This window comes from Castor canadensis, chromosome 1 (genome assembly GCF_047511655.1).
Source record: "Castor canadensis chromosome 1, mCasCan1.hap1v2, whole genome shotgun sequence".
In the NCBI taxonomy this organism is placed as follows: Eukaryota; Metazoa; Chordata; class Mammalia; order Rodentia; family Castoridae; genus Castor; species Castor canadensis.
The window spans coordinates 29,179,705-29,190,320 of record NC_133386.1 but is presented as its reverse complement, the minus strand read 5'-3'; the positions used below and the strand labels follow the sequence as shown (position 1 = coordinate 29,190,320).

The window sequence follows — 10,616 nt, the reverse complement described above, 5'->3', positions numbered from 1 at the left end:
CCATTTCCTTATCCCATCACTTTTGTGCTTGGCTTCCAGCCTCTGTGGGGTCTGATCTCAACCTCACTTCCCAGCACATCCTTATGTATTTTGCACACTTGCGGGGCTCACACACCTGTGCCCCAGTGCGCCTCTTCTGGACTTTGCACCTGCTGTTCACTCATCTCGAATCGCCTTCCATTTGGGAAGCCCAGTAGGCAAGGCAGGAGGATGGCTTATTCTAGGGCATTAGCAGCAGACATGGAAAGAAATGGATGGGTTTGGCTGTGGTTATGTACTTTGAAGATATAGGACTTGCTTGTGGGTGGTATGTGAAGAGTAAGAAAAAGGGAGGAATCATAAATGACTTCTAGATTTTTTTTTTTTTTTTTTGAGACAAGAGTCTGTTGTAGTGCCCAGGCCAGTCTGAAACTCCTTGGCTCAAGGGCTCCCCCTGTTTGGTCTCCCCAGTATATGGGACTACTGATGTGGGCTCCTCACCCAGCTTTTTCACTTCTAGATTTTAAACTTGAATATCTCTGGGGATCATCATCCCCATTTCCTAATACAGGATTCAACAAGGAGGAAATAAGTTGGGAAATGTGTAAATTGATAATTAACTTTAGATGTCAAGTAATAAACAAGAATAAATGATAGAATACTTACCTGGCAGGGGAGATACCATGATCACGAAGATGGTTTTCCCAGGGCGAGGCTTATCCATTGCATTCCGGATGTGTGGACCCCTGCAATTTCCCCAAATGTGGGAAACTCGACTGCATAATTTGTGGTAGTGGGGGACTGCATTCACGCTCTCCCCTGGGAAAAAAAGAAGAATAAATGATAGCAAAGTGAATTTCGCCAGTAGATGACTAGACATCTACCTGGCTCAGCCTAGGTGCAGACTGTAAAGCCAGAAGTCATGGTCAGGGAGCTGTTATTTAAAGCTGTAGGAGTGGGTGAGATACCAGGGAAAGAAGGCCCCAGGAACGAAGCCCTGAGACCTGTGGCCTTCTAGAAGTAGGAAAGATAGGGAAGCTGGTGGAAGAGTCTGAGAAGACTCTGTTCTTCATTCTTGTAGAAAATCTTTATTTTAAGAAAAACAACTTTACAGAAAAAAACAAGAGATCCATAGAAATGATGTGAAATTGTGATATTTCAAATTTCATCCTGCTATAATCTAGTCATGTTCCTTGCAGTGTATAACCACTAACAGAAACAAAACCCCAGGTGAAAAAGTGATAAAAAGGGAGAGAAGGAGGAAGGGAGAGAGTGGACGGGGAGAAAGAGAATGGAAGAAAAAAAAGGGGAGAAGTGTTAAAAGAAAGTGCTAGAAGAGAAAATTATTACTACTGTGACTGTTAAATCAGGAATTCTGGGTAGGAAGAAATGATAATATAGTAGGAAAAAAGAATATGGAAATAGAGAAAAAATTGTCATCTGACAAGCACAGGTACCAAGGCCACCAAACTGTGGCAATAATTTTGCCAATATTTAAACCTCAGAAATGTCAAATTAGGAAGATGCATAAAACTTCCCTTCCCAGAGGTGGCTTGGTGTGATGGCAAAGATGAAGATTAAGCAAACCAAAGGCCTAATCCAGAAGCTCAATTCTTCTTCTGGAATCTGGTTCCACCACTGAAGCCCAGGGTGACCTTGGCCATAACTTATTTACTCTCCTTTCCTCAAATGGGAAATGGTGATAAAGCATCCATCAACTCTACCCACATCAAAAGGTTACCTGAGGATCTAATGAGGTCATTTTTGTGTGATAGCTCATTGGAAGTTGAAAGCACCAGAGTGCCATGGAACATCTGAACATCTGACTGCAAGTAACCTGCCTGCTCTTCTGGGCAGGTCAGCCAGAAAGTCAGATACAAAAGACAACGGAGAAGGTGGTCACATTATTTATGAAGTTGATCCTCCTATTTGCAGTCTGATTTTTAAAGCCACCGTGGTGGTTTCTTGAATGCTTACTCTTACACAACAGAGTTTATCAATTATCATAAGCCTAAGAATCTACTTTTGTTTTTTTGGACAAAGTAGTTCTAAGAAGTATTGGGGCACTCATAGCTGAGATGTTTTTTCAGGGGTCCTTGCCATTTGGTACTCTAGTACAGAGCACTGTGAGATGACAAGACAAGAAAAACAGTTCACAAGGGCCTTCTGCATTCGTCTCTCTCATTGCCTGCTATTGAGTGACACAGAGCAAATGACAGAGATGGAGGCACAGCTTTAGCAAGAGAACCTGCCTGATGGCTCCTCTGTGACAAGCCAGCCAAGCCAGCCAAGAACCTCCTGTCATAGCCGGCCAGTTAGCAGCAGCAGGCAGACGTGGCTAGGACAAGGGCGATGCAGAATCAGAGCTGCTGACAATGCTTTCTCGCTTTTGACAGCAGCTCAAACTTCTGAGATTCCAGAGAGGAAATAGATATTTGGAAACAGATAGAACAAAAGGCTTTTCCTTCTGACTGCTCAGCATGTGGACTGAATTCTGGAGGATTAGAAAAAAAAAAAAAAGAACCATTGTTCATCCCCTCCCAGGGTTTAGTGAGTATTTTATCACATTTTTTTTAAATAAAATAGTCTTAGCCCAAAAGCTTTGTTTGCATGAGGGTGTGTGCTGTCCATGAGTGGAAATTTTCCATAATTTTTTCCATTCTGTTCTGCTCCTCCCTCCTTTGTTCAGCTATTCAGGGTCTTTGTCCATTGTGATCTGAACACGCTCTAATCCTAGGATCAACTGTATTTGAGATTTAAAACTTCAAAGATCCTCTTAATGGGGAAAAGTCAGAGTTCTTTTGGCATAGAACTAATAACTTGCCAAACATCTGAGGATCTGAATGACTTCTCACTTCCTTAGTCAATCAACCAAATTATGTGTGCTAAATTATTATTCGGCCAATATTATATCAAAGACACTACATACTTTTTTAAATTCTTCAATTCAGCAAATCAAATGATATGAACAATTTTGTCACTAAAGTGGTAAAATTTTTCTTGCACTTAAGTCTCTGTCGCACTTGTAGTCTTTCCCTACTTCTGCATCTGAGGCAGGTGTTGACAGCTGTTATTCTGTGGTGGGAATTTTTAGAAACACCAGCTCTGCTGGGTGGACAAATGTCTTCACCAAAAGAAATCGAAAATTGGTTGAGATAAGGAAGGCTTGATTTGAAAAGTGCCTTCCCCTTTATCTTACGTGTACTTTCTTTTCCTTTAGCTGCTCTCTGTTGTGAATTCTGTCTTTCTAGTCATGTGCCCTTCTAGACAGCAAAGCTTGTCATACTGGTACATACTCACACATACACACTCCTCCCTGACACAGAGCCACGGTCTTGCCATTTTCTAAGAAAACTCATATATTCAAGGATTCAGAGATACAAGTTGATGTCAGTCCTCTCTGAGAGGACAGACCAGAGGAACAGAAGGGAAGCAGTGCTGCCTGCTAACAGTGCTGTCCTCATATCGACCTGCTCCGCACTTGAAGGGCAGTGAATTCTTAAACCACAGAAATCATTTGCCATCATGAGCAGTGTTCCAGGCAGCCTGGAGAGCAAATTTTGAGGCTGTCTTTTCATTACCATGCAAGAGCCTACCACACTGCCTTTTCCTGCAACACGTTTTTAATCTTAAAAGCAGATTCAAATTCTTTGAAGACCCAACAGTGTATGTGGAGGGGTAGGAATAAAGAAAGAAACCTCAAACCTAAACAAATTTTCCTCTCTCTAGAAAAGCAATTGGTAAATAATGCACTCAAACTGTGAATATATTTTCACACTGTTAAGCATTTATGTATTAAAAAATAATATGTTTCTGGAAACAGTTCTTTGATAATCTCCCTAGGGTCAGAACATAAAAATGTATTAAATCCATATTCTATGGAAGCAATGCCTTGTAGGTAAGAGAAAAGAATTTGTCAGATGATCTTTGAAGAAAGAAGCTTGTATAATGGTATATACCTGCTTCCCTTTTTCTTTTCCTTCCTTCCTTCCTTCCTTTTTCCTTCCTTTCCTTCCTTCCTTCCTTCCTTCCTTCCCTTTCCTCCCTCTCTCCCTTCTTCCTTCCCTCCTTCCCTTCTTTCCCTTTCTCCCTCCCTCGTTTTCTTTCTTTTTCTTTCAACAGCATTTCACGGTGTGTATCAGTCTGGCCTTGAACTCAAAATCCTCCTTCCTGCCTCAGCCTCACAAGCACTACAATTACATGCACCACCACACTCAGTTTGTTTTTCTTTTTCTCACACAGGATTCTCCCCCTAAAATAATCTACCATAAACTGTAATGTAATTGTGTGTGTGTGTGTGTGTGTGTGTGTGAGTGTGAGAGAGAGAGAGAGAGAGAGCTTGGCTAGGCTGAACTACATTTCCCAGAATTCCTGTTCCTGTATTTTTCTGCTTAAGGTAAGCTACAAGGGAGGTTCTTATGGGGAAAGGCAGAATGGAAGTAAAAAAGCAGGCACATTTTAGCTCCCCTGGGCTGTGGTTTCTCACCAGTGTGAGTCAGGGGCCTGGCTTGCAACTGCTCCATCTTCTTCTGGCTCCTCTTTTAGCTTCCTGATTCCTTTTCTGGTAAGTTGATGGTAGTAACTGCTGTGGACACAGTGGTAAGAGATTTGCATGCAAGGGAGTAGGAAATAAATCCCATGAATATCTAGGGGGTCTCTCTGAGGCAGTCTCATGTATCCTTTTTGACTCATTTACTGAAAGACACCAAAAGCTACCAACTATGAGCAGGCCCCAGGCTTTCCAAGTCTAGAGTGTTGTGCAAACACCACTGCCACTTGAACTATATGATCCAGAAGACTGAACAGTACTTGCAAAGGGATGCTATTTAGAGCTTTCTTAGTCTCCTATAGGTGGAACGTAATGCAAACCCTTAGGTTTTTGGAACATCCTCTGTGGATGATTTTTTTTTTATAAGATAGCTTTTGTCTTGCTACTGGGCCTTGGTAGAGACTGAATGCTTGTCCATAGGTAACAACATACCACTGACTGTTTACTAATGTTGTCTGACCCACCATGCCATAAGGCTGATCATGTACCACAGTGCTTCATTATCAAATGGTTCATGTAAACTTGGGCTTGAGCAGAGCTGGAAGGCACTGATAGGTTGCATGAGCCAATGGCCTATGTATCTGTGACTTGTACTCATGTTATCATTCCTTCTTTCTTTCAGTCTGTACCTATGACCCCATAGGGAGCTTCTTATGACCAGGTGAGAGAGAAGCAAAAAATCTCAGACCTAGTTTACACATGATTCTGCACATTAGGCAGACGTCACTCCAAAGTGGACAGCTAAAACCAAACTAGGCAGCTGAAACACAACGCTCCCACTCTGGGGTGGCCCTGAAGGTTAGTGGTGAAGAAAAATCTTCCCAGTGTACAGAACTTGAAGTAGGTTGTTTCTTTTGCTTGGAAGGAGAACTGTCCAAAAGTATATGTCTATACCAAGTCATAGAGATTTGAAAAGAACGTTGAAAAATTGGTGACAAGGAAATCTGGTGGAGAGGCAGGTTGACAGATCTCCAAATGGACATGGTACATAAGGCACTTGTGCTCCATGTAAATGCTCACCAAAGGATGAACTCAACAGAGGAAGATCTGAATTATCCAGTGGATAAGATGAGCCATTCTGTGTTCCTCAGCTTCCTTCCCCAGCAATTCCTGTCATTACTCAACTGCCTCATGAGAAATGTGGAGATACTATGACGTGACACCATTCCCAGGTCCTTGCTAGCCACCTATTGGAAGTTTTGACCACTTCTCCTTAATGGAAGGGGCAGTGTTATATTCTTACTAGAATACATGCTTACTGTGGACATGCATTTGACCTCCTTGCCCACAATGCTTCTGCTGAAACCATTGCCAAAACCATGTACTCAATGACTTACTGACTATCATGGTATTTCACACAATATCACTTCTGAGCAAAGAATTTATTTCACAGTAGATGAGGTACAGAAATGGATATATTCAGTCTACTGATTTTACTGTGTTCTTCATCACCTAAAAATGGCAAAACATTTTTTTCTGGATGCAAAATGTGCTCTTAATCGGTATCCAATATATGTTTCTTTTGCTCCCTTAGCCAGGATGCACAGATCACCTTCCCTTGGTTGTATCCTCCTCACACTTCTTCATCTCCTGGGCCAGGTATATGTGCTGAGCTCTATAGAAGGACCCTGATCCTGCAGGATATCATATAGTCAGGGTCAGAGTCATTAAGAACTGATAGAAATTTGGGCCTCTCCTCATGAGCTCCAGCTGTGTTTGGGGTTCCAGGCTGTTCCAAATCTTCCCCACTTTACATTCTTCTTCCTTTCATCATGACTTCAAGTTTCAGCCTTAAGAGATGCCTTCACCACACCTACAATTATGAAAAGTCAAATCCTTGTAAATACATAATATACACACATACATACATCCCAGCTTTTTTTTTTCTTATCTTATCAAACCCTGACTAATATAGGATTTTGGTTGAATTTTAAAGGATTACATTTTTCTTTTGTTTAAAAAAAAGACTTTATTGTGGTATAGTTCACATACATTAAACTTTGCATTTATTTAAGTTATACAATGTAAATTTTGACATATGCATACATCCATGAAACTACCAGGACAATAAAAATAGTGAGCATATTCATTCATCACCCTCAGAAATTTTCTTGTTTTATATATATATATATATATATATATATATATATATTTTTTTTTTTTTTTTTTTTTTTTTTTTTTTTTTTTTTTTTTGGTGGTACTGAGATTTGAGTTCAGAGCCTCACACTTGTTAGGCAGGTACTCTACCACTTGGGCCACTCCACCAGCCCACCCTCAAAAGTTTTTTTGTTCCCTTTTTAAATCTTCCCTCCTTACTCTCCTTTCCCACCTCCACAAGAAACCACTGGTATGTTTTCTCTTACCATAGACTACTTTGCATATACTTGAGTTTTATATAAATAGATTCATCCAGTATATACTCTTTTGTCTAGTTTCTTTCACTTAGCTCATTATTTTGAGATTCCTCTACTTATTATTTGTTCATTGTAAAATAGTTTATTCTAAAAGGTTAAATTTCTAATGAACAACACTCTGTTTCATTATAGGTTAATCACAAGCATTTGCATGCATTATTACTGAGCATAATTTAGAGAAACAAAAACCCAGGCAATCAGAAATTCTATGTTGGGTGCATTTCTTTATAGCAGGAAGAGCTAGAGATAGCATCAAATGTCAGCTTCTATTAGCTGGAACAGAATGTTTCTCTGGTAAAGGCTGCAAAAGACTAGGCTCCTTGCATCAAACAGGAAAACTGAGCCCTGGAGTAGAGCAGGTCAGCAATGTATTCAGAGGTTATCTAGGAAACCTGGGGAAAGTATAGGAACCCACCACTGAATTTTGAGTGTGGCATCTGTAGAGCAAGACTAGAAATGACACGAGTCTGAATAAAGGTGAGATATTCTTGTTCTTAATCTTTCCTCCACACAACTATCATGTGAATTCCTTAGCCCCAGAATCTCTTTTTTTCATAGTTTTGCTCTGGCCCAGTTTGCTCATACATTGCCCAGAGGAGCCAGGAGTGACAAATTGCTCCACAGGGTGCCTCACAGCCTCCAAAAGTGACTCATGGAAAGTGACACAATGTAGTAGGCATTTGACTGCAAATCATAGAACTGGATTTCAATCCAGAGTTGTCATTTATTTATTAGATATGTGACTATGGACAAATCAGATTCTCTCTGAATCTTATTTCCTCAACTGCAAACTAAAATAGTTGACCCATGTGATCTTGAAATTTTCTGCATTCTATGCATCTAAGAATGGGATAATAGAGACCCAGAAGATTAATGCAGTCATGCCACGAACTACATAGGCAGCTTGAATCAAGTTCTCACCAGTTACACTGAGCTAGGCACTACAGCAAAGCCATCCACTCATCCAACAAAGTTTTATTAAATACCAATATGTCAAGACATTGCTTTGGAAAGTGGAAGTAGGAATATGAATATGACCTTGATCTTTTTCTCAAAATGCTCACAGTTCACTGATACAAGATAAACTTCTTCATAACTAATTACATGTGAAACTTCAGTGAGTATATTCCCAACAGAGATGGCATTTTGGTAGTATCTTGATCTTGAGACCTTGTGCAAAATTAGAGGAGAATAACTGGGTTTTGCTGAAATAATTTTACACAAGTATTGTTAAGACAATGGACATTTCAGAAAGTGCTAAATGGAGACGTGAAAAATGAGGTTAAAATTGTTTTTTTAGGGAAGTCATGGTTACCCTTACTCCTTGATATGACTTATTAATAGTCATACTTCTCACATGTAGTAATTGCAGTAGTAAGCCTTGAGGAAGAGAAAGAGGAAGGGCAGAATTTGAATTTTATTCTCCATGTAGCTGAGCAGGAAACAATCTCCATGCCCTTACTGGGAAAGGCTATGAACTTCCTAAGCAAAGGAGACATCATCTAGAATTGGCCAAATTTAATTAGTTCAATGTTATTAATTCATGCACTTAAATACAAATGTGATTATTTAAAATTTAAAGCTAATCTTCATGAAACAATTATATATGTTTAAGGTTGATATTCTAAATGCTAGAATGTTTATACATAGGCATCTAAATTCTCCAGAGATGGTTTTAAATAATTAAATTTTTATTTTTGAAACACTTTTTGATTTTTCTCAGTTGTATCAGAATCAAAGAGCTATAGGTTAAAAGAAGAGAAGAAATAGCTTTTGCAAATAGAGAAACCTCAGACATCACTTCTATTTTTCTTCTTAACTTGAATAATTGAAGTGACAATTAAGGAAATACTTCAGGAATGTGGTAATAAATTTAAATAAATTTAAACTTTCAACGGAGAGTTCTTCACCTCTTAGAAACCTGGGTGAAGTGTGTGAAGTGTGCCCCTCTGTCTGACTTCTACGAAGCCAGCAAGCCGGTTATGTGGCTGGCTGACCTCCCAGCACCACCTACCTCCAGCTCCATGAGATGCCATCAGATCCTACCCAAAGGAGCCATCGTCTCCATGAAACAATGAGCAATTCTTCCAAGACACAGCTGGAACTCTGTTGCTGAGGCACAGGAAGGCTCGATAAGATCTCCCGGCCACAGCATTCCTTTCTGTCAGCAGACACAAGTGGGATGTTCCTTCTGCAGCTCTTAGGGAGCCAGAGGAAGCAGGCTTCGAAACACAATGTTCATTGAAATCGGCTTTCATCTGAGGAACCCTAGGGTGGCTCCTGATCCAGTGTGCATTCTGTCCGCAGCTGAGCTCTCCTCCTGCATTTCCGTTGTTTGTTCTACAGGGAAGGCAGCACCTTTGTGAGACTCACCCTTTTATTAGGTAAAGGGCATCACATTGTGCTGGACAAGGCGTTATGTGTCAGGATGTCTCCAGTGTGTCTGGAGCCTTAGAAGGAGCATTAAAAATAAAATAAAAAACAATACAATCCTCTGCCATCCTGGCTCGCTGATGGAGCAGAGGAACACAAAGCCACCATGATGACTCCTGAGGAGCACAGCTTACTTAGTGACCTTAGCAGCAGGAAATCATTTGTTGATCTAGTTGCTACCTTGTGACATCACAGGCCACAAGGGGGAGGAATTGAATATAGTTCTTGGGGTTGGCCCAATAAACCTGCTCAGAAGTAGGATGGACTCCACGATCCATTTTGCAAGGGGGGGGGGCGGGGCCGGGCAGAGTTCTGGCTATTAAAGGACAAAAACAGGGAGGATGAAGCAATCTAGTGTCAAGCATGGACAAGTCTCTCATCCCACTGTCCTACTTTTAGAAGTTAGCAATTCATCTTCTTTTGGGGAAAAACCATTCTGGATCCCGAAAGATTCCCTTTGATTAAGAGTAGGTCTGGATTAATAGATGGGAAAACAGACACTGTTTAGTGCGTCTCTTCTTTTTAGACACCTCTTCCATGTATCATTGCCCTTCCTTCTCTGTTCTAGTTCTTCTGAGCCAACCAGCTGATAACACACAGGGAGAAAAAAATTAACTCTCCATGTAGATAGAATAATAAACACTACCTTTTCACTTCAATGACTCTTTTAACGCATATTTTTTTTTCTTTAGACTCAAAATGAGCTAGGAAGTTAGGTAAGAATTTTCTATTTTTTAGCCGTTAAAGGCATCAGTAGAAAGATGGAACAAGGATAGTGACCCTTGAACCTCAAAAAGAGCTGGCAGCAGAGCATGAAGGCAAACCCATGGCTCAGGTTCATGTTCCAGGCTCTGTTTTTCAAGCTGGGTCCCCTAGGCATGTGGACAAGTGACCTGTCTCCAAGCTTATCGTAGACGTTGGCCTTCATCACTGCCATTGGACTAAAGTCCTACATATGTCTGTATGCTACACAAGGTAGATGTGACTGGTATACAAAGACATGCTGACATGAAAAACTTGAAAAACCTGGAAGATGTTTCTTAGAATCCAATGCACTTGTTCTAATCTAAAAGAACAGACATCAATCTTATAACTGACGCAGGACACTGACGGAAATGACAACCCAGGCAGTTAACCTTCCTAAGAATGAACTGAATTGAAAAGTACCAAGAAATCAAAATTCTAGCTAAAACCCCTGAAGAGAACCCAAAACTACTCTTTAAATGGCTAATCCTTGTCTG

General features: G+C 40.5%; 1 long non-coding RNA gene and 1 other non-coding gene across 2 annotated transcripts; one reads left to right on the top strand and one right to left on the bottom strand.

The window, feature by feature from the left end:
- Positions 1–637: 637 nt before the first annotated feature.
- LOC141415742 (U1 spliceosomal RNA) lies at positions 638–801 on the top strand. The gene has a single exon (XR_012440696.1). It is a non-coding gene; the product is annotated as a U1 spliceosomal RNA (small nuclear RNA).
- A 5,075-nt stretch (positions 802–5,876) lies between these two features.
- LOC141420689 (uncharacterized) lies at positions 5,877–9,564 on the bottom strand. The gene is made up of 2 exons (XR_012445217.1): positions 8,957–9,564; positions 5,877–6,341 (listed from the first exon to the last, which is right to left on the bottom strand). It is a non-coding gene; the product is annotated as an uncharacterized lncRNA (long non-coding RNA).
- Between the last annotated feature and the right edge of the window lie 1,052 nt (positions 9,565–10,616).